The sequence below is a fragment of the Petromyzon marinus genome, chromosome 49 (genome assembly GCF_048934315.1).
Source record: "Petromyzon marinus isolate PM22_M1 ecotype Great Lakes invasive population chromosome 49, UKy_Petmar_22M1.pri1.0, whole genome shotgun sequence".
Taxonomy (NCBI): Eukaryota; Metazoa; Chordata; class Hyperoartia; order Petromyzontiformes; family Petromyzontidae; genus Petromyzon; species Petromyzon marinus.
Genome location: NC_133715.1, coordinates 14,240,130 through 14,265,158, shown reverse-complemented (window position 1 = coordinate 14,265,158; position 25,029 = coordinate 14,240,130).

Sequence of the window (25,029 nt, the reverse complement as noted above, 5' to 3'; positions counted from 1 at the left end):
AAGTAGGCCAGCAGTTGCCGCTGTCAGACGTCACCCGCGCATTCCCCGCAGTTGTGAGTCGCTGGTGCTGCGGTGTCCTGGTGTTAGTGCCAAGCGCGGTTGGCTGCAATGAAGCCGTGAAGACACCGCACAGTGCCACTGCTGCTGTTACGGCGCCAGGAAATGCAGTTGCACCATGTGACCACACGGTGGCGATACAGCACCATGTTGTTAAAGTTGTTTTTGCGAGTGTCGATAATGGTTAGGTTATTTAGCGAGTGTACATGTTGGTTAAGTTGTTTTAGCGAGTGTCCATGTTGGTTAGGTTATTTAGCGAGTGTCCATGTTGGTTAGGTTATTTAGCGAGTGTCCATTTGGTTAGGTTATTTAGCGAGTGTCCATGTTGGTTAGGTTATTTAGTGAGTGTCCATGATGGTGAGGTAATTTAGTGAGTGTCCATGTTGGTTAGGTTATTTAGCGAGTGTCCATGTTGGTTAGGTTATTTAGCGAGTGTCCATGTTCGTTAGGTTAATTAACGAGTGTCCATGTTGGTTAGGTTATTTAGCGAGTGTCCATGTTGGTTAGGTTATTTAGCGAGTATCCATGTTGGTTAGGTTATTTAGCGAGTCTCCATGATGGTGAGGTAATTTAGTGAGTGTCCATGATGGTTAGGTAATTTAGCGAGTGTCCATGATGGTTAGGTTATTTAGGGAGTGTCCATGTTGGTTAGGTTATTTAGCGAGTCTCCATGATGGTGAGGTAATTTAGTGAGTGTCCATGATGGTTAGGTAATTTAGCGAGTGTCCATGATGGTTAGGTTATTTAGGGAGTGTCCATGTTGGTTAGGTTATTTAGCGAGTGTCCATGTTGGTTAGGTTATTTAGCGAGTGTCCATGTTTGTTAGGTTATTTAGCGAGTGTCTATGTTGGTTAGGTTATTTAGCGAGTCTCCATGTTGGTTAGGATATTTATTGAGTGTCCATGATGGTGAGGTTATTTAGCGAGTGTCCATGATGGTGAGGTCATTTAGCGAGTGTCCATGTTGGTTAGGTTATTTAGTGAGTTTTCATGCGAGTGTCCATATTTGTTAGGTTTTTTAGTGAGTGTCCATGATGGTGAGGTAATTTAGTGAGTGTCCATGTTGGTTAGGTTATTTAGCGAGTGTCCATGTTGGTTAGGTTATTTAGCGAGTCTCCATGATGGTGAGGTAATTTAGTGAGTGTCCATGATGGTTAGGTAATTTAGCGAGTGTCCATGATGGTTAGGTTATTTAGCGAGTGTCCATGTTGGTTAGGTTATTTAGCGAGTGTCCATGTTGGTTAGGTTATTTAGCGAGTGTCCATGTTGGTTAGGTTATTTAGCGAGTGTCCATGTTGGTTAGGTTATTTAGCGAGTGTCCATTTGGTTAGGTTATTTAGCGAGTGTCCATGTTTGTTAGGTTATTTAGTGAGTGTCCAAGATGGTGAGGTAATTTAGTGAGTGTCCATGTTGGTTAGGTTATTTAGCGAGTGTCCATGTTGGTTAGGTTATTTACCGAGTCTCCATGATGGTGAGGTAATTTAGTGAGTGTCCATGATGGTTAGGTAATTTAGCGAGTGTCCATGATGGTTAGGTTATTTAGCGAGTGTCCATGTTGGTTAGGTTTTTTAGCGAGTGTCCATTTTGGTTAGGTTATTTTGCGAGTGTCCATGTTGGTTAGGTTATTTAGCGAGTGTCCATGTTGGTTAGGTTATTTAGCGAGTGTCCATGTTGGTTAGGTTATTTAGCGAGTCTCCATGATGGTTAGGTTATTTAGCGAGTGTCCATGTTGGTTAGGTTATTTAGCGAGTGTCCATGTTGGTTAGGTTATTTAGCGAGTGTCCATGTTGGTTAGGTTATTTAGCGAGTGTCCATGTTGGTTAGGTTATTTAGCGAGTCTCCATGATGGTGAGGTAATTTAGCGATTGTCCATGATGGTTAGGTAATTTAGCGAGTGTCCATGATGGTTAGGTTATTTAGCGAGTGTCCATGTTGGTTAGGTTATTTAGCGAGTGTCCATGTTGGTTAGGTTATTTAGCGAGTGTCCATGTTGATTAGGTTATTTAGCGAGTGTCCATGTTGGTTAGATTATTTAGCAAGTCTCCATGTTGGTTAGGTTATTTATTGAGTGTCCATGATGGTGAGGTTATTTAGCGAGTGTCCATGATGGTGAGGTCATTTAGCGAGTGTCCATGTTGGTTAGGTTATTTAGCGAGTTTTCATGTTGGTTAGGTTATTTGGTGAGTGTCCATGATGGTTAGGTTTTTTAACGAGTGTCCATGTTGGTGTGTATGTTGAACTTCTTTCACACCGTATAGAGCGAACTATGCTCATCGAAGGACAACTTACTAAGCTCAAAAAGCAGTTCTAATGAAAATGTATTTCACATATAGATTTTAAAAATGCGTACCTCCAGTGACTTCCTAATATCGGAAGGAAAAACACTACAGATGGATGCAAAAGTGCATCTGAAAGCGTGCAATGCAGAGACCGTCTTTATTCGATGACTAGCCAAAAGGTGCCGCGAGGATGACCAGAGTTTGCGTGATAATGTCAGCAAGGTATTGAGGTTCATTTGTGGCAAGCGCTTTGTATGTAATGAGTGCAATCTTATAATTCATAATAAATGTTTTTGGGTTAGATCGCGTTCTTTATACATGTGTCGTAACCCTCCACCACCCGACACGGCCAATCAGCAAAAAAGTGTCACATTGACAAAAGACAAAAAGTTCACTACTTTAGCCCACTGGTGTGTTGAAGAGTGAATCCACAAGATCTACAGTTTTAGTACGACGTTTCACTGGTAATTACATCCAGCATCATCGGGCAATTTGCCAGAATGGTGAAGCCCTCACTTGCTCCTGGTCTTATAATGTATGAGTTCGGCAACAGGAAGCCAATGCAGTTCTGTGAGCATTGGACAGACATGGTCGGATCTTGCAGTACCCGTCATGACGCCTGCCAAAAAATGCTGTACTCGCTGCAGCTTGGTAATGTTTTTGCCAGATGTGCCAGAGAGAAGTGAGTCGGAATTATCGAGCCCTAACCCCTGAACCCTAACCCCTAACCCCAACCCCTAACCCCAACCCCTAACCACTAACCCCTAAACCCTAACCCCTAACCCTAACACCTAACCCCTAATCCTAACCCTTATCCCTAACCCTAACACAATTTTGTCCAAAGCGGCATCGGTTAGTATGACAATTTGCTTTTTGTCCAAAAAAGGTATGCAGATTTTCTTCCTGTCAGGTGAAAATTTTATTTCGATATTTTCAATGTTGTACGTCATACGTAGCATACTGCAGCCAACACAATGGAGGAATGCACTTGTTGTTGAAAGATAAAGCTATGGAAATTTGGTAAATTTTGGCAAAAAAACTGCATAGGTTGGTATGCTGTTTTACTTTTGAGATTTGAAAATGTAATCGTAAAATTTCCCACTTTTTTGCATAATATATAGGATCCTAAGGCTGAACACAACCAAGGAATGCACTTTTTATTCAAAAATAAAACTATAAAAACTGGGCCAAATTTTGCCAAAAAACGGCATAGGTTAGTGTGCCGATTTGCTTTTTTATACTTGAAATTTTCATGGTGAAATGTACCACTTTTAATGTAATATATAGCATACTAAGGCTAAATACAAAGGTGGAATTAACTTTGTCGAAAAATAAAGCTGAAAAAGTTTGGCCAATTTTGGCCAAAAACAGCATAGGTTAGTATGCCGATTTTCTTATTTTTCCTTAAAAATTTCATGGTGAAATTTCACACTTTTTACGTAGTATATAGGATACTAAGGCATAACACACCCGAGGATTGCACTTTTGTAAAAAACAAAAACTTAAAATTTGGCCAACATTGGCCAAAACGGCATAGGTTAGTATGGTGATTTTCTATTTGTGGGACATGAACATTTCATAGTGAAATGTTCCACTTTTTATCTAATACATAGCATACTAATGTAATGAGAGAGCACGCCGATATACGGAGGGCTGCATAGGCATTGCCGCATCGGTCATAGCCAATCAGGCCAACGGGTTCGATCTGGGCCATTGTTCATGGGCGGAGCTCAGGGGTACACGCGGGAACGATCGAGAAGGTTCTGAAGGGGGCGTGGTTAGAGGCGGAGCAAAGCCCTGCCTCTAACCACGCCCCCTTCCAGGAGGATATAAGGAGAGGCAGGAAGAGGACTCGGGGTCGGTGTGGAAGCCTGGGTCCGGACTGCATCTCGTCAGCCACCGACCACGTGGCAGCCTCAAGCGAAGCTCTCCTGACTCCCGGCGCGCCGTCGACCAGCGGTGCGCGGGGAAGCGAGAGCAAGGGAATCTGCGTGGGAATGGAGGAGCAGTGAGCGCGTGCATGCGGCAAGAGAGAGAGAGGGTGACCTTCTAAGAGAGTGCAGAGCCGAGCAGTCATCACTAATAAAGGAATGACGCAAATCTCAACGTGTCATGGAAGTCGTTTATTAAATTAAGGTGAAATAAAATGGAGGAATTAACTTTTTGTCGAAAACTAAAGCTGTGAAAGTTTGGCCAGTTTCAGCCAATACGACATAGGCTAGTATGCCGATTTTCTTATTTTTACTTTAAAATTTAATGGTGAAATTTCCCACTTTTTTACGTAATACAGAGCATACTAATGCTAAACAAAATGAAGGAATTAACTTCTTGGAAAATGAAGCTGTGAAAATTATGCAAATTTTGCCCAAAAACGGCACGGGTTGTGCTGATTTTCTTTTTTGGTACGTGAACATTTAATAATAATATGTTCAACTTTAAATCAAATACATATACTAAGGGTAAATACAATGGAGGAATGAACATTTTCATGGAAAATGTAGCTATGAAAATGTGGCACATTTTGGCAAAAAACTGAATAGTTTACCTAACCCTAACCCCTAACCCTAACCCCCTAAACCTAAACCCAAACCCTAACCCGTGACCCTTACCCCTAACCTAAACCATAACCCTTAATCATAACCCCTACCCCAACCCCCTAAACCTAAACCCAAACCCTAACCCCTAATCCTACCCCCTAATCATAACCCCTAATCCTAACCCTAAACCATATGCCTTTAAACGCATCTCAGCGAGATGAGTTGAATCGTATATGGCGCGACTCTGTCGAGTAGAGTCGAAGGGCAAACACCACTTGCTTGTGTGACTTGTGGAACCGGGGCGGCATTTGCATTGAAGTCAATGATGGGTGTGATTGTTGCCAATTTGTAGCGCACTGTTTGGGAATGCAGTGAGTTTCACTACTTCAGCACCGATGTTCACCAAATATTCAACTGTGTAAACGTATGCGACAGCTTGGGATGTCAATGCAGTAGTTTGTTACTTGAAAATCCGTGAAGAAATAAAGAATTGCAGTGCAAATCGGCCAGTTTCGTTTTTATTACCGGCGCTTGACGTGTTACTTGTGCCCTCTGGTGGACACGTGCAGTACCACAACCATTCAATTCGTGGTTACGTCTGCGATGTGGTGGACATGTGCAGAACAGGCCAACACAGTAGGCCAGCAGTTGGCGCTGTCAGAGGTCACCCGCGCATTCCCCGCAGTTGTGAGTCGCTGGTGTTGCGGTGTCCTGGCGTTAGTGCCAAGCGCGGTTGGCTGCAATGAAGCCGTGAAGACACCGCACAGTGCCACTGCTGCTGTTACCGCGCCAGGCACTGCAGTTGCACCATGTGACCACACGGTGGCGATACAGCACCATGTTGTTTAAGTTGTTTAGCGAGTGTCCATAATGGTTAGGTTATTTAGCGAGTGTACATGTTTGTTAGGTTATTTAGTGTCCATGATGGTGAGGTAATTTAGTGAGTGTCCATGTTGGTTAGGTTATTTAGAGAGTGTCCATGTTGGTTAGGTTATTTAGCGAGTCTCCATGATGGTGAGGTAATTTAGTGAGTGTCCATGATGGTTAGGTAATTTAGCGAGTGTCCATGATGGTTAGGTTATTTAGCGAGTGTCCATGTTGGTTAGGTTATTTAGCGAGTGTCCATGTTGGTTAGCTTATTTAGCGAGTGTCCATGTTGGTTAGGTTATTTAGCGAGTCTCCATGATGGTGAGGTAATTTAGTGAGTGTCCATGATGGTTAGGTAATTTAGCGAGTGTCCATGATGGTTAGGTTATTTAGGGAGTGTCCATGTTGGTTAGGTTATTTAGCGAGTGTCCATGTTGGTTAGGTTATTTAGCGAGTGTCCATGTTTGTAAGGTTATTTAGCGAGTGTCCATGTTGGTTAGGTTATTTAGCGAGTCTCCATGTTGGTTAGGTTATTTATTGAGTGTCCATGATTGTGAGGTTATTTAGCGAGTGTCCATGATGGTGAGGTCATTTAGCGAGTGTCCATGTTGGTTAGGTTATTTAGCGAGTTTTCATGTTGGTTAGGTTATTTAGCGAGTGTCCATGATGGTTAGGTTTTTTTAGCAAGTGTCCATGTTGGTGTGTATGTTGAACTTCTTTCACACCGTACAGAGCCAACTATGCTCATCGAAGGACAACTTTCTAAGCTCAAAAAGCAGTTCTTAAGAAAATTTATTTTCAATATAGATTTTAAAAATATGTAGCTCCAGTGACTTCCTAATATCGGAAGGAAAAACATTCCAGATGGATGCAAAAGTGCATCTGAAAGCGTGCAATGCAGAGACCGTCTTTATTCGATGACTAGCCAAAAGGTGCCGCAAGGATGACCAGAGTTTGCGTGATAATGTCAGCAAGGTATTGAGGTTCATTTGTGGCAAGCGCTTTGTATGTAATGAGTGCAACCTTATAATTCATAACAAATGTTTTTGGGTTAGATCGCGTTCTTTATAAATGTGTCGTAACCCTCCATCACCCGACACGGCCAATCAGCAAAAAAGTGTCACGTTGACAAAAGACAAATAGTTCACTTCTTTAGCCCACCGGTGTGTTGAAGAGTGAATCCAGAAGATCTACAGTTTTAGTACGACGTTTCACTGGTAATTACATCCAGCATCATCGGGCAATTCGCCAGAATGGTGAAGCCCTCACTTGCTCCTGGTCTTATAATGTATGAGTTCGGCAACAGGAAGCCATTGCAGTTCTGTGAGCATTGGACAGACATGGTCGGATCTTGCAGTACCCGTCATGATGCCTGCCAAAAAATGTTGTACTCACTGCAGCTTGGTAATTTTTTGCCAGATGTGCCAGAGAGAAGTGAGTCGGAATTATCGAGCCGAACCCCTGAACCCTAACCCCAACCCCTAACCCCAACCCCTAACCCCAACCCCTATCCCCTAACCCCTAAACCCTAACCCTTAACCCTAACACCTAACCCCTAATGCTAACCCTTATCCCTAACCCTAACACAATTTTGTCCAAAAGCGGCATCGGTTAGTATGACAATTTGCTTTTTGGCCAAAAAAGGTATGCAGATTTTTTTCCTGTCAGGTGAAAATTTTATTTCGATATTTTCAATGTTGTACGTCATACGTAGCATACTACAGCCAACACAATGGAGGAATGCACTTGTTGTTGAAACATAAAGCTATGGAAATTTGGTAAATTTTGGCAAAAAAACTGCATAGGTTGCTATGCTGTTTTATTTTTGAGATTTGAAAATGTAATCGTAAAATTTCCCACTTTTTTGCGTAATATATAGGATCCTAAGGCTAAACACAACCAAGGAATGCACTTTTTTTCAAAAATAAAACTATAAAAACTGGGCCAATTTTGCCAAAAAAGGCATAGGTTAGTGTGTCGATTTGCTTTTTTATACTTGAAATTTTCATGGTGAAATGTCCCACTTTTAATGTAATATATAGCATACTAAGGCTAAATACAAAGGAGGAATTAACTTTTGTCGAAAAATAAAGCTGAATAAGTTTGGCGAATTTTGGCCAAAAACACCATAGGTTAGTATGCCGATTTTCTTATTTTTCCTTAAAAATTTCATGGTGAAATTTCACACTTTTTACGTAGTATATAGGATACTAAGACATAACACACCCGAGGATTGCACTTTCGTAAAAAACAAAAACTTAAAATTTGGCCAACATTGGCCAAAACGGCATAGGTTAGTATGGCGATTTTCTTTTTGTGGGACATGAACATTTCATAGTGAAATGTTCCACTTTTTATCTAATACATAGCATACTAATGTAATGAGAGAGCACGCCGATATACGGAGGGCTGCATAGGCATTGCCGCATCGGTCATAGCCAATCAGGGCTACGGGTTCGATCTGGGCCAAAGTTCATTGACGGAGCTCAGGGGTACACGCGGGAACGATCGAGAAGGTACTGAAGGGGGCGTGGTTAGAGGCGGAGCGAAGCCCCTCCTAAAACCACGCCCCCTTCCAGGAGGATATAAGGAGAGGCAGGAAGAGGACTCGGGGTCGGTGTGGAAGCCTGGGTCCGGACTGCATCTCGTCAGCCACCGACCACGTGGCAGCCTCAAGCGAAGCTCTCCTGACTCCCGGCGCGCCGTCGACCAGCGGTGCGCGGATAAGCGAGAGCAAGGGAATCTGCGTGGGAATGGAGGAGCAGTGAGCGCGTGCATGCGGCAAGGGAGAGAGAGGGTGACCTTCTAAGAGAGTGCAGAGCCGAGCAGTCATCACTAATAAAGGAATGACGCAAATCTCAACGTGTCATGGAAGTCGTTTATTAAATTAAGGTGAAATGAAATGGAGGAATTAACTTTTTGTCGAAAACTAAAGCTGTGAAAGTTTGGCCAGTTTCAGCCAAAAACGGCATAGGTTAGTATGCCGATTTTCTTATTTTTACTTTAAAATTTAATGGTGAAATTTCCCACTTTTTTACGTAATACAGAGCATACTAATGCTAAACAAAATGGAGGAATTAACTTCTTGGAAAATGAAGCTGTGAAAATTGTGCCAATTTTGCCCAAAAACGACATGGGTTGTGCTGATTTTCTTTTTTGGTACGTGAACATTTAATAATAATATGTTCAACTTTAAATCAAATTCATATACTAAGGGTAAATACAATGGAGGAATGAACTTTTTCATGGAAAATGTAGCTATGAAAATGTGGCACATTTTGGCAAAAAACTGAATAGGTGACCTAACACTAACCCCTAACCCTAACCCCCTAAAGCTAAACCCAAACCCTAACCCGTGACCCTTACCCCTAACCTAAACCATAACCCTTAATCCTAACCCCAACCCCCTAACCTAAACCCAAACCCTAACCCCTAATCCTAACCCCTAATCATAACCCCTAATCCTAACCCTAATCCATATGCCTTTAAACGCATCTCAGCGAGATGAGTTGAATCGTATATGGCGCGACTCTGTCGAGTAGAGTCGAAGGGCAAACACCACTTCCTTGTGTGACTTGTGGAACCGGGGCGGCATTTGCATTGAAGTCAATGATGGGTGTGATTGTTGCTGATTTGTAGTGCACTGTTTGGGAATGCAGTGAGTTTCACTACTTCAGCACCGATGTTCACCAAATATTCAACTGTGTAAACGTATGAGACAGCTTGGAATGTCAATGCAGTAGTTTGTTACTTGAAAATCCGTGAAGAAATAAAGAATTGCAGTGCAAATCGGCCAGTTTCGTTTTTATTACCAGCGCTTGACGTGTTACATGTGCCCTCTGGTGGACACGTGCAGTACCACAACCATTCAATTCGTGGTTACGTCTGCTATGTGGTGGACATGTGCAGTACAGGCCAACACAGTAGGCCAGCAGTTGCCGCTGTCAGACGTCACCCGCGCATTCCCCGCAGTTGTGAGTCGCTGGTGCTGCGGTGTCCTGGTGTTAGTGCCAAGCGCGGTTGGCTGCAATGAAGCCGTGAAGACACCGCACAGTGCCACTGCTGCTGTTACGGCGCCAGGAAATGCAGTTGCACCATGTGACCACACGGTGGCGATACAGCACCATGTTGTTAAAGTTGTTTTTGCGAGTGTCGATAATGGTTAGGTTATTTAGCGAGTGTACATGTTGGTTAAGTTGTTTTAGCGAGTGTCCATGTTGGTTAGGTTATTTAGCGAGTGTCCATGTTGGTTAGGTTATTTAGCGAGTGTCCATTTGGTTAGGTTATTTAGCGAGTGTCCATGTTGGTTAGGTTATTTAGTGAGTGTCCATGATGGTGAGGTAATTTAGTGAGTGTCCATGTTGGATAGGTTATTTAGCGAGTGTCCATGTTGGTTAGGTTATTTAGCGAGTGTCCATGTTCGTTAGGTTAATTAACGAGTGTCCATGTTGGTTAGGTTATTTAGCGAGTGTCCATGTTGGTTAGGTTATTTAGCGAGTATCCATGTTGGTTAGGTTATTTAGCGAGTCTCCATGATGGTGAGGTAATTTAGTGAGTGTCCATGATGGTTAGGTAATTTAGCGAGTGTCCATGATGGTTAGGTTATTTAGGGAGTGTCCATGTTGGTTAGGTTATTTAGCGAGTCTCCATGATGGTGAGGTAATTTAGTGAGTGTCCATGATGGTTAGGTAATTTAGCGAGTGTCCATGATGGTTAGGTTATTTAGGGAGTGTCCATGTTGGTTAGGTTATTTAGCGAGTGTCCATGTTGGTTAGGTTATTTAGCGAGTGTCCATGTTTGTTAGGTTATTTAGCGAGTGTCTATGTTGGTTAGGTTATTTAGCGAGTCTCCATGTTGGTTAGGATATTTATTGAGTGTCCATGATGGTGAGGTTATTTAGCGAGTGTCCATGATGGTGAGGTCATTTAGCGAGTGTCCATGTTGGTTAGGTTATTTAGTGAGTTTTCATGCGAGTGTCCATATTTGTTAGGTTTTTTAGTGAGTGTCCATGATGGTGAGGTAATTTAGTGAGTGTCCATGATGGTTAGGTAATTTAGCGAGTGTCCATGATGGTTAGGTTATTTAGCGAGTGTCCATGTTGGTTAGGTTATTTAGCGAGTCTCCATGATGGTGAGGTAATTTAGTGAGTGTCCATGATGGTTAGGTAATTTAGCGAGTGTCCATGATGGTTAGGTTATTTAGCGAGTGTCCATGTTGGTTAGGTTATTTAGCGAGTGTCCATGTTGGTTAGGTTATTTAGCGAGTGTCCATGTTGGTTAGGTTATTTAGCGAGTGTCCATGTTGGTTAGGTTATTTAGCGAGTGTCCATTTGGTTAGGTTATTTAGCGAGTGTCCATGTTTGTTAGGTTATTTAGTGAGTGTCCAAGATGGTGAGGTAATTTAGTGAGTGTCCATGTTGGTTAGGTTATTTAGCGAGTGTCCATGTTGGTTAGGTTATTTACCGAGTCTCCATGATGGTGAGGTAATTTAGTGAGTGTCCATGATGGTTAGGTAATTTAGCGAGTGTCCATGATGGTTAGGTTATTTAGCGAGTGTCCATGTTGGTTAGGTTTTTTAGCGAGTGTCCATTTTGGTTAGGTTATTTTGCGAGTGTCCATGTTGGTTAGGTTATTTAGCGAGTGTCCATGTTGGTTAGGTTATTTAGCGAGTGTCCATGTTGGTTAGGTTATTTAGCGAGTCTCCATGATGGTTAGGTTATTTAGCCAGTGTCCATGTTGGTTAGGTTATTTAGCGAGTGTCCATGTTGGTTAGGTTATTTAGCGAGTGTCCATGTTGGTTAGGTTATTTAGCGAGTGTCCATGTTGGTTAGGTTATTTAGCGAGTCTCCATGATGGTGAGGTAATTTAGCGATTGTCCATGATGGTTAGGTAATTTAGCGAGTGTCCATGATGGTTAGGTTATTTAGCGAGTGTCCATGTTGGTTAGGTTATTTTGCGAGTGTCCATGTTGGTTAGGTTATTTAGCGAGTGTCCATGTTGATTAGGTTATTTAGCGAGTGTCCATGTTGGTTAGATTATTAGGCAAGTCTCCATGTTGGTTAGGTTATTTATTGAGTGTCCATGATGGTGAGGTTATTTAGCGAGTGTCCATGATGGTGAGGTCATTTAGCGAGTGTCCATGTTGGTTAGGTTATTTAGCGAGTTTTCATGGTGGTTAGGTTATTTGGCGAGTGTCCATGATGGTTAGGTTTTTTAACGAGTGTCCATGTTGGTGTGTATGTTGAACTTCTTTCACACCGTATAGAGCGAACTATGCTCATCGAAGGACAACTTACTAAGCTCAAAAAGCAGTTCTAATGAAAATGTATTTCACATATAGATTTTAAAAATGCGTACCTCCAGTGACTTCCTAATATCGGAAGGAAAAACACTACAGATGGATGCAAAAGTGCATCTGAAAGCGTGCAATGCAGAGACCGTCTTTATTCGATGACTAGCCAAAAGGTGCCGCGAGGATGACCAGAGTTTGCGTGATAATGTCAGCAAGGTATTGAGGTTCATTTGTGGCAAGCGCTTTGTATGTAATGAGTGCAATCTTATAATTCATAATAAATGTTTTTGGGTTAGATCGCGTTCTTTATACATGTGTCGTAACCCTCCACCACCCGACACGGCCAATCAGCAAAAAAGTGTCACATTGACAAAAGACAAAAAGTTCACTACTTTAGCCCACTGGTGTGTTGAAGAGTGAATCCACAAGATCTACAGTTTTAGTACGACGTTTCACTGGTAATTACATCCAGCATCATCGGGCAATTTGCCAGAATGGTGAAGCCCTCACTTGCTCCTGGTCTTATAATGTATGAGTTCGGCAACAGGAAGCCAATGCAGTTCTGTGAGCATTGGACAGACATGGTCGGATCTTGCAGTACCCGTCATGACGCCTGCCAAAAAATGTTGTACTCGCTGCAGCTTGGTAATGTTTTTGCCAGATGTGCCAGAGAGAAGTGAGTCGGAATTATCGAGCCCTAACCCCTGAACCCTAACCCCTAACCCCAACCCCTAACCCCAACCCCTAACCACTAACCCCTAAACCCTAACCCCTAACCCTAACACCTAACCCCTAATCCTAACCCTTATCCCTAACCCTAACACAATTTTGTCCAAAGCGGCATCGGTTAGTATGACAATTTGCTTTTTGTCCAAAAAAGGTATGCAGATTTTCTTCCTGTCAGGTGAAAATTTTATTTCGATATTTTCAATGTTGTACGTCATACGTAGCATACTGCAGCCAACACAATGGAGGAATGCACTTGTTGTTGAAAGATAAAGCTATGGAAATTTGGTAAATTTTGGCAAAAAAACTGCATAGGTTGGTATGCTGTTTTACTTTTGAGATTTGAAAATGTAAACGTAAAATTTCCCACTTTTTTGCATAATATATAGGATCCTAAGGCTGAACACAACCAAGGAATGCACTTTTTATTCAAAAATAAAACTATAAAAACTGGGCCAAATTTTGCCAAAAAACGGCATAGGTTAGTGTGCCGATTTGCTTTTTTATACTTGAAATTTTCATGGTGAAATGTACCACTTTTAATGTAATATATAGCATACTAAGGCTAAATACAAAGGTGGAATTAACTTTGTCGAAAAATAAAGCTGAAAAAGTTTGGCCAATTTTGGCCAAAAACAGCATAGGTTAGTATGCCGATTTTCTTATTTTTCCTTAAAAATTTCATGGTGAAATTTCACACTTTTTATGTAGTATATAGGATACTAAGGCATAACACACCCGAGGATTGCACTTTTGTAAAAAACAAAAACTTTAAATTTGGCCAACATTGGCCAAAACGGCATAGGTTAGTATGGTGATTTTCTATTTGTGGGACATGAACATTTCATAGTGAAATGTTCCACTTTTTATCTAATACATAGCATACTAATGTAATGAGAGAGCACGCCGATATACGGAGGGCTGCATAGGCATTGCCGCATCGGTCATAGCCAATCAGGGCTACGGGTTCGATCTGGGCCAAAGTTCATTGACGGAGCTCAGGGGTACACGCGGGAACGATCGAGAAGGTACTGAAGGGGGCGTGGTTAGAGGCGGAGCGAAGCCCCTCCTAAAACCACGCCCCCTTCCAGGAGGATATAAGGAGAGGCAGGAAGAGGACTCGGGGTCGGTGTGGAAGCCTGGGTCCGGACTGCATCTCGTCAGCCACCGACCACGTGGCAGCCTCAAGCGAAGCTCTCCTGACTCCCGGCGCGCCGTCGACCAGCGGTGCGCGGATAAGCGAGAGCAAGGGAATCTGCGTGGGAATGGAGGAGCAGTGAGCGCGTGCATGCGGCAAGGGAGAGAGAGGGTGACCTTCTAAGAGAGTGCAGAGCCGAGCAGTCATCACTAATAAAGGAATGACGCAAATCTCAACGTGTCATGGAAGTCGTTTATTAAATTAAGGTGAAATGAAATGGAGGAATTAACTTTTTGTCGAAAACTAAAGCTGTGAAAGTTTGGCCAGTTTCAGCCAAAAACGGCATAGGTTAGTATGCCGATTTTCTTATTTTTACTTTAAAATTTAATGGTGAAATTTCCCACTTTTTTACGTAATACAGAGCATACTAATGCTAAACAAAATGGAGGAATTAACTTCTTGGAAAATGAAGCTGTGAAAATTGTGCCAATTTTGCCCAAAAACGACATGGGTTGTGCTGATTTTCTTTTTTGGTACGTGAACATTTAATAATAATATGTTCAACTTTAAATCAAATTCATATACTAAGGGTAAATACAATGGAGGAATGAACTTTTTCATGGAAAATGTAGCTATGAAAATGTGGCACATTTTGGCAAAAAACTGAATAGGTGACCTAACACTAACCCCTAACCCTAACCCCCTAAAGCTAAACCCAAACCCTAACCCGTGACCCTTACCCCTAACCTAAACCATAACCCTTAATCCTAACCCCAACCCCCTAACCTAAACCCAAACCCTAACCCCTAATCCTAACCCCTAATCATAACCCCTAATCCTAACCCTAATCCATATGCCTTTAAACGCATCTCAGCGAGATGAGTTGAATCGTATATGGCGCGACTCTGTCGAGTAGAGTCGAAGGGCAAACACCACTTCCTTGTGTGACTTGTGGAACCGGGGCGGCATTTGCATTGAAGTCAATGATGGGTGTGATTGTTGCTGATTTGTAGTGCACTGTTTGGGAATGCAGTGAGTTTCACTACTTCAGCACCGATGTTCACCAAATATTCAACTGTGTAAACGTATGAGACAGCTTGGAATGTCAATGCAGTAGTTTGTTACTTGAAAATCCGTGAAGAAATAAAGAATTGCAGTGCAAATCGGCCAGTTTCGTTTTTATTACCAGCGCTTGACGTGTTACATGTGCCCTCTGGTGGACACGTGCAGTACCACAACCATTCAATTCGTGGTTACGTCTGCTATGTGGTGGACATGTGCAGTACAGGCCAACACAGTAGGCCAGCAGTTGCCGCTGTCAGACGTCACCCGCGCATTCCCCGCAGTTGTGAGTCGCTGGTGCTGCGGTGTCCTGGTGTTAGTGCCAAGCGCGGTTGGCTGCAATGAAGCCGTGAAGACACCGCACAGTGCCACTGCTGCTGTTACGGCGCCAGGAAATGCAGTTGCACCATGTGACCACACGGTGGCGATACAGCACCATGTTGTTAAAGTTGTTTTTGCGAGTGTCGATAATGGTTAGGTTATTTAGCGAGTGTACATGTTGGTTAAGTTGTTTTAGCGAGTGTCCATGTTGGTTAGGTTATTTAGCGAGTGTCCATGTTGGTTAGGTTATTTAGCGAGTGTCCATTTGGTTAGGTTATTTAGCGAGTGTCCATGTTGGTTAGGTTATTTAGTGAGTGTCCATGATGGTGAGGTAATTTAGTGAGTGTCCATGTTGGATAGGTTATTTAGCGAGTGTCCATGTTGGTTAGGTTATTTAGCGAGTGTCCATGTTCGTTAGGTTAATTAACGAGTGTCCATGTTGGTTAGGTTATTTAGCGAGTGTCCATGTTGGTTAGGTTATTTAGCGAGTATCCATGTTGGTTAGGTTATTTAGCGAGTCTCCATGATGGTGAGGTAATTTAGTGAGTGTCCATGATGGTTAGGTAATTTAGCGAGTGTCCATGATGGTTAGGTTATTTAGGGAGTGTCCATGTTGGTTAGGTTATTTAGCGAGTCTCCATGATGGTGAGGTAATTTAGTGAGTGTCCATGATGGTTAGGTAATTTAGCGAGTGTCCATGATGGTTAGGTTATTTAGGGAGTGTCCATGTTGGTTAGGTTATTTAGCGAGTGTCCATGTTGGTTAGGTTATTTAGCGAGTGTCCATGTTTGTTAGGTTATTTAGCGAGTGTCTATGTTGGTTAGGTTATTTAGCGAGTCTCCATGTTGGTTAGGATATTTATTGAGTGTCCATGATGGTGAGGTTATTTAGCGAGTGTCCATGATGGTGAGGTCATTTAGCGAGTGTCCATGTTGGTTAGGTTATTTAGTGAGTTTTCATGCGAGTGTCCATATTTGTTAGGTTTTTTAGTGAGTGTCCATGATGGTGAGGTAATTTAGTGAGTGTCCATGATGGTTAGGTAATTTAGCGAGTGTCCATGATGGTTAGGTTATTTAGCGAGTGTCCATGTTGGTTAGGTTATTTAGCGAGTCTCCATGATGGTGAGGTAATTTAGTGAGTGTCCATGATGGTTAGGTAATTTAGCGAGTGTCCATGATGGTTAGGTTATTTAGCGAGTGTCCATGTTGGTTAGGTTATTTAGCGAGTGTCCATGTTGGTTAGGTTATTTAGCGAGTGTCCATGTTGGTTAGGTTATTTAGCGAGTGTCCATGTTGGTTAGGTTATTTAGCGAGTGTCCATTTGGTTAGGTTATTTAGCGAGTGTCCATGTTTGTTAGGTTATTTAGTGAGTGTCCAAGATGGTGAGGTAATTTAGTGAGTGTCCATGTTGGTTAGGTTATTTAGCGAGTGTCCATGTTGGTTAGGTTATTTACCGAGTCTCCATGATGGTGAGGTAATTTAGTGAGTGTCCATGATGGTTAGGTAATTTAGCGAGTGTCCATGATGGTTAGGTTATTTAGCGAGTGTCCATGTTGGTTAGGTTTTTTAGCGAGTGTCCATTTTGGTTAGGTTATTTTGCGAGTGTCCATGTTGGTTAGGTTATTTAGCGAGTGTCCATGTTGGTTAGGTTATTTAGCGAGTGTCCATGTTGGTTAGGTTATTTAGCGAGTCTCCATGATGGTTAGGTTATTTAGCCAGTGTCCATGTTGGTTAGGTTATTTAGCGAGTGTCCATGTTGGTTAGGTTATTTAGCGAGTGTCCATGTTGGTTAGGTTATTTAGCGAGTGTCCATGTTGGTTAGGTTATTTAGCGAGTCTCCATGATGGTGAGGTAATTTAGCGATTGTCCATGATGGTTAGGTAATTTAGCGAGTGTCCATGATGGTTAGGTTATTTAGCGAGTGTCCATGTTGGTTAGGTTATTTTGCGAGTGTCCATGTTGGTTAGGTTATTTAGCGAGTGTCCATGTTGATTAGGTTATTTAGCGAGTGTCCATGTTGGTTAGATTATTTAGCAAGTCTCCATGTTGGTTAGGTTATTTATTGAGTGTCCATGATGGTGAGGTTATTTAGCGAGTGTCCATGATGGTGAGGTCATTTAGCGAGTGTCCATGTTGGTTAGGTTATTTAGCGAGTTTTCATGGTGGTTAGGTTATTTGGCGAGTGTCCATGATGGTTAGGTTTTTTAACGAGTGTCCATGTTGGTGTGTATGTTGAACTTCTTTCACACCGTATAGAGCGAACTATGCTCATCGAAGGACAACTTACTAAGCTCAAAAAGCAGTTCTAATGAAAATGTATTTCACATATAGATTTTTAAAATGCGTACCTCCAGTGACTTCCTAATATCGGAAGGAAAAACACTACAGATGGATGCAAAAGTGCATCTGAAAGCGTGCAATGCAGAGACCGTCTTTATTCGATGACTAGCCAAAAGGTGCCGCGAGGATGACCAGAGTTTGCGTGATAATGTCAGCAAGGTATTGAGGTTCATTTGTGGCAAGCGCTTTGTATGTAATGAGTGCAATCTTATAATTCATAATAAATGTTTTTGGGTTAGATCGCGTTCTTTATACATGTGTCGTAACCCTCCACCACCCGACACGGCCAATCAGCAAAAAAGTGTCACATTGACAAAAGACAAAAAGTTCACTACTTTAGCCCACTGGTGTGTTGAAGAGTGAATCCACAAGATCTACAGTTTTAGTACGACGTTTCACTGGTAATTACATCCAGCATCATCGGGCAATTTGCCAGAATGGTGAAGCCCTCACTTGCTCCTGGTCTTATAATGTATGAGTTCGGCAACAGGAAGCCAATGCAGTTCTGTGAGCATTGGACAGACATGGTCGGATCTTGCAGTACCCGTCATGACGCCTGCCAAAAAATGTTGTACTCGCTGCAGCTTGGTAATGTTTTTGCCAGATGTGCCAGAGAGAAGTGAGTCGGAATTATCGAGCCCTAACCCCTGAACCCTAACCCCTAACCCCAACCCCTAACCCCAACCCCTAACCACTAACCCCTAAACCCTAACCCCTAACCCTAACACCTAACCCCTAATCCTAACCCTTATCCCTAACCCTAACACAATTTTGTCCAAAGCGGCATCGGTTAGTATGACAATTTGCTTTTTGTCCAAAAAAGGTATGCAGATTTTCTTCCTGTCAGGTGAAAATTTTATTTCGATATTTTCAATGTTGTACGTCATACGTAGCATACTGCAGCCAACACAATGGAGGAATGCACTTGTTGTTGAAAGATAAAGCTATGGAAATTTGGTAAATTTTGGCAAAAAAACTGCATAGGTTGGTATGCTGTTTTACTTTTGAGATTTGAAAATGTAAACGTAAAATTTCCCACTTTTTTGCATAATATATAGGATCCTAAGGCTGAACACAACCAAGGAATGCACTTTTTATTCAAAAATAAAACTATAAAAACTGGGCCAAATTTTGCCAAAAAACGGCATAGGTTAGTGTGCCGATTTGCTTTTTTATACTTGAAATTTTCATGGTGAAATGTACCACTTTTAATGTAATATATAGCATACTAAGGCTAAATACAAAGGTGGAATTAACTTTGTCGAAAAATAAAGCTGAAAAAGTTTGGCCAATTTTGGCCAAAAACAGCATAGGTTAGTATGCCGATTTTCTTATTTTTCCTTAAAAATTTCATGGTGAAATTTCACACTTTTTATGTAGTATATAGGATACTAAGGCATAACACACCCGAGGATTGCACTTTTGTAAAAAACAAAAACTTTAAATTTGGCCAACATTGGCCAAAACGGCATAGGTTAGTATGGTGATTTTCTATTTGTGGGACATGAACATTTCATAGTGAAATGTTCCACTTTTTATCTAATACATAGCATACTAATGTAATGAGAGAGCACGCCGATATACGGAGGGCTGCATAGGCATTGCCGCATCGGTCATAGCCAATCAGGCCAACGGGTTCGATCTGGGCCATTGTTCATGGGCGGAGCTCAGGGGTACACGCGGGAACGATCGAGAAGGTTCTGAAGGGGGCGTGGTTAGAGGCGGAGCAAAGCCCTGCCTCTAACCACGCCCCCTTCCAGGAGGATATAAGGAGAGGCAGGAAGAGGACTCGGGGTCGGTGTGGAAGCCTGGGTCCGGACTGCATCTCGTCAGCCACCGACCACGTGGCAGCCTCAAGCGAAGCTCTCCTGACTCCCGGCGCGCCGTCGACCAGCGGTGCGCGGGGAAGCGAGAGCAAGGGAATCTGCGTGGGAATGGAGGAGCAGTGAGCGCGTGCATGCGGCAAGAGAGAGAGAGGGTGACCTTCTAAGAGAGTGCAGAGCCGAGCAGTCATCACTAATAAAGGAATGACGCAAATCTCAACGTGTCATGGAAGTCGTTTATTAAATTAAGATGAAATAAAATGGAGGAATTAACTTTTTGTCGAAAACTAAAGCTGTGAAAGTTTGGCCAGTTTCAGCCAATACGGCATAGGCTAGTATGCCGATTTTCTTATTTTTACTTTAAAATTTAATGGTGAAATTTCCCACTTTTTTACGTAATACAGAGCATACTAATGCTAAACAAAATGAAGGAATTAACTTCTTGGAAAATGAAGCTGTGAAAATTATGCAAATTTTGCCCAAAAACGGCACGGGTTGTGCTGATTTTCTTTTTTGGTACGTGAACATTTAATAATAATATGTTCAACTTTAAATCAAATACATATACTAAGGGTAAATACAATGGAGGAATGAACATTTTCATGGAAAATGTAGCTATGAAAATGTGGCACATTTTGGCAAAAAACTGAATAGTTTACCTAACCCTAACCCCTAACCCTAACCCCCTAAACCTAAACCCAAACCCTAACCCGTGACCCTTACCCCTAACCTAAACCATAACCCTTAATCATAACCCCTACCCCAACCCCCTAAACCTAAACCCAAACCCTAACCCCTAATCCTACCCCCTAATCATAACCCCTAATCCTAACCCTAAACCATATGCCTTTAAACGCATCTCAGCGAGATGAGTTGAATCGTATATGGCGCGACTCTGTCGAGTAGAGTCGAAGGGCAAACACCACTTGCTTGTGTGACTTGTGGAACCGGGGCGGCATTTGCATTGAAGTCAATGATGGGTGTGATTGTTGCCAATTTGTAGCGCACTGTTTGGGAATGCAGTGAGTTTCACTACTTCAGCACCGATGTTCACCAAATATTCAACTGTGTAAACGTATGGGACAGCTTGGGATGTCAATGCAGTAGTTTGTTACTTGAAAATCCGTGAAGAAATAAAGAATTGCAGTGCAAATCGGCCAGTTTCGTTTTTATTACCGGCGCTTGACGTGTTACTTGTGCCCTCTGGTGGACACGTGCAGTACCACAACCATTCAATTCGTGGTTACGTCTGCGATGTGGTGGACATGTGCAGAACAGGCCAACACAGTAGGCCAGCAGTTGGCGCTGTCAGAGGTCACCCGCGCATTCCCCGCAGTTGTGAGTCGCTGGTGTTGCGGTGTCCTGGCGTTAGTGCCAAGCGCGGTTGGCTGCAATGAAGCCGTGAAGACACCGCACAGTGCCACTGCTGCTGTTACCGCGCCAGGCACTGCAGTTGCACCATGTGACCACACGGTGGCGATACAGCACCATATTGTTTAAGTTGTTTAGCGAGTGTCCATAATGGTTAGGTTATTTAGCGAGTGTACATGTTTGTTAGGTTATTTAGTGTCCATGATGGTGAGGTAATTTAGTGAGTGTCCATGTTGGTTAGGTTATTTAGCGAGTGTCCATGTTGGTTAGGTTATTTAGCGAGTCTCCATGATGGTGAGGTAATTTAGTGAGTGTCCATGATGGTTAGGTAATTTAGCGAGTGTCCATGATGGTTAGGTTATTTAGCGAGTGTCCATGTTGGTTAGGTTATTTAGCGAGTGTCCATGTTGGTTAGCTTATTTAGCGAGTGTCCATGTTGGTTAGGTTATTTAGCGAGTCTCCATGATGGTGAGGTAATTTAGTGAGTGTCCATGATGGTTAGGTAATTTAGCGAGTGTCCATGATGGTTAGGTTATTTAGGGAGTGTCCATGTTGGTTAGGTTATTTAGCGAGTGTCCATGTTGGTTAGGTTATTTAGCGAGTGTCCATGTTGGTTAGGTTATTTATTGAGTGTCCATGATTGTGAGGTTATTTAGCGAGTGTCCATGATGGTGAGGTCATTTAGCGAGTGTCCATGTTGGTTAGGTTATTTAGCGAGTTTTCATGTTGGTTAGGTTATTTAGCGAGTGTCCATGATGGTTAGGTTTTTTTAGCAAGTGTCCATGTTGGTGTGTATGTTGAACTTCTTTCACACCGTACAGAGCCAACTATGCTCATCGAAGGACAACTTTCTAAGCTCAAAAAGCAGTTCTAAAGAAAATTTATTTTCAATATAGATTTTAAAAATATGTAGCTCCAGTGACTTCCTAATATCGGAAGGAAAAACATTCCAGATGGATGCAAAAGTGCATCTGAAAGCGTGCAATGCAGAGACCGTCTTTATTCGATGACTAGCCAAAAGGTGCCACAAGGATGACCAGAGTTTGCGTGATAATGTCAGCAAGGTATTGAGGTTCATTTGTGGCAAGCGCTTTGTATGTAATAAGTGCAACCTTATAATTCATAACAAATGTTTTTGGGTTAGATCGCGTTCTTTATAAATGTGTCGTAACCCTCCATCACCCGACACGGCCAATCAGCAAAAAAGTGTCACGTTGACAAAAGACAAATAGTTCACTTCTTTAGCCCACCGGTGTGTTGAAGAGTGAATCCAGAAGATCTACAGTTTTAGTACGACGTTTCACTGGTAATTACATCCAGCATCATCGGGCAATTCGCCAGAATGGTGAAGCCCTCACTTGCTCCTGGTCTTATAATGTATGAGTTCGGCAACAGGAAGCCAATGCAGTTCTGTGAGCATTGGACAGACATGGTCGGATCTTGCAGTACCCGTCATGACGCCTGCCAAAAAATGTTGTACTCACTGCAGCTTGGTAATTTTTTGCCAGATGTGCCAGAGAGAAGTGAGTCGGAATTATCGAGCCGAACCCCTGAACCCTAACCCCAACCCCTAACCCCAACCCCTAACCCCAACCCCTATCCCCTAACCCCTAAACCCTAACCCTTAATCCTAACACCTAACCCCTAATGCTAACCCTTATCCCTAACCCTAACACAATTTTGTCCAAAAGCGGCATCGGTTAGTATGACAATTTGCTTTTTGGCCAAAAAAGGTATGCAGATTTTTTTCCTGTCAGGTGAAAATTTTATTTCGATATTTTCAATGTTGTACGTCATACGTAGCATACTACAGCCAACACAATGGAGGAATGCACTTGTTGTTGAAACATAAAGCTATGGAAATTTGGTAAATTTTGGCAAAAAAACTGCATAGGTTGCTATGCTGTTTTATTTTTGAGATTTGAAAATGTAATCGTAAAATTTCCCACTTTTTTGCGTAATATATAGGATCCTAAGGCTAAACACAACCAAGGAATGCACTTTTTTTCAAAAATAAAACTATAAAAACTGGGCCAATTTTGCCAAAAAAGGCATAGGTTAGTGTGTCGATTTGCTTTTTTATACTTGAAATTTTCATGGTGAAATGTCCCACTTTTAATGTAATATATAGCATACTAAGGCTAAATACAAAGGAGGAATTAACTTTTGTCGAAAAATAAAGCTGAATAAGTTTGGCGAATTTTGGCCAAAAACACCATAGGTTAGTATGCCGATTTTCTTATTTTTCCTTAAAAATTTCATGGTGAAATTTCACACTTTTTACGTAGTATATAGGATACTAAGACATAACACACCCGAGGATTGCACTTTCGTAAAAAACAAAAACTTAAAATTTGGCCAACATTGGCCAAAACGGCATAGGTTAGTATGGCGATTTTCTTTTTGTGGGACATGAACATTTCATAGTGAAATGTTCCACTTTTTATCTAATACATAGCATACTAATGTAATGAGAGAGCACGCCGATATACGGAGGGCTGCATAGGCATTGCCGCATCGGTCATAGCCAATCAGGGCTACGGGTTCGATCTGGGCCAAAGTTCATTGACGGAGCTCAGGGGTACACGCGGGAACGATCGAGAAGGTACTGAAGGGGGCGTGGTTAGAGGCGGAGCGAAGCCCCGCCTAAAACCACGCCCCCTTCCAGGAGGATATAAGGAGAGGCAGGAAGAGGACTCGGGGTCGGTGTGGAAGCCTAGGTCCGGACTGCATCTCGTCAGCCACCGACCACGTGGCAGCCTCAAGCGAAGCTCTCCTGACTCCCGGCGCGCCGTCGACCAGCGGTGCGCGGATAAGCGAGAGCAAGGGAATCTGCGTGGGAATGGAGGAGCAGTGAGTGCGTGCATGCGGCAAGGGAGAGAGAGGGTGACCTTCTAAGAGAGTGCAGAGCCGAGCAGTCATCACTAATAAAGGAATGACGCAAATCTCAACGTGTCATGGAAGTCGTTTATTAATTAAGGTGAAATAAAATGGAGGATTTTTTGTCGAAAACTAAAGCTGTGAAACTTTGGCCAGTTTCAGCCAAAAACGGCATAGGTTAGTATGCCGATTTTCTTATTTTTACTTTAAAATTTAATGGTGAAATTTCCCACTTTTTTACGTAATACAAAGCATACTAATGCTAAACAAAATGGAGGAATTAACTTCTTGGAAAATGAAGCTGTGAAAATTATGCAAATTTTGCCCAAAAACGGCATGGGTTGTGCTGATTTTCTTTTTTGGTACGTGAACAATTAATAATAATATGTTCAACTTTAAATCAAATACATATACTAAGGGTAAATACAATGGAGGAATTAACTTTTTCATGGAAAATGTAGCTATGAAAATGTGGCACATTTTGGCAAAAAACTGAATAGGTGACCTAACCCTAACCCCTAACCCTAACCCCCTAAACCCAAACCCTAACCCGTGACCCTTACCCCTAACCTAAACCATAACCCTTAATCCTAACCCCTACCCCAACCCCCTAAACCTAAAGCCAAACCCTAACCCCTAATCCTAACCCCTAATCATAACCCCTAATCCTAACCCTAATCCATATGCCTTTAAACGCATCTCAGCGAGATGAGTTGAATCGTATATGGCGCGACTCTGTCGAGTAGAGTCGAAGGGCAAACACCACTTGCTTGTGTGACTTGTGGAACCGGGGCGGCATTTGCATTGAAGTCAATGATGGGTGTGATTGTTGCTGATTTGTAGCGCACTGTTTGGGAATGCAGTGCGTTTCACTGCTTCAGCACCGATGTTCACCAAATATTCAACTGTGTAAACGTATGGGACAGCTTGGGATGTCAATGCGGTAGTTTGTTACTTGAAAATCCGTGAAGAAATAAAGAATTGCAGTGCAAATCGGCCAGTTTCGTTTTTATTACTGGCGATTGACATGTTACTTGTGCCCTCTGGTGGACACGTGCAGTACCACAACCATTCAATTCGTGGTTACGTCTGCTATGTGGTGGACATGTGCAGTACAGGCCAACACAGGAGGCCAGCAGTTGCCGCTGTCAGACGTCACCCGCGCATTCCCCGCATTTGTGAGTCGATGGTGCTGCGGTGTCCTGGCGTTAGTGCCAAGCGCGGATGGCTGCAATGAAGCCGTGAAGACACCGCACAGTGCCAATGCTGATGTTACCGCGCCAGGCACTGCAGTTGTACCATGTGACCACATGGTGGCGATACAGCACCATGTTGGTTA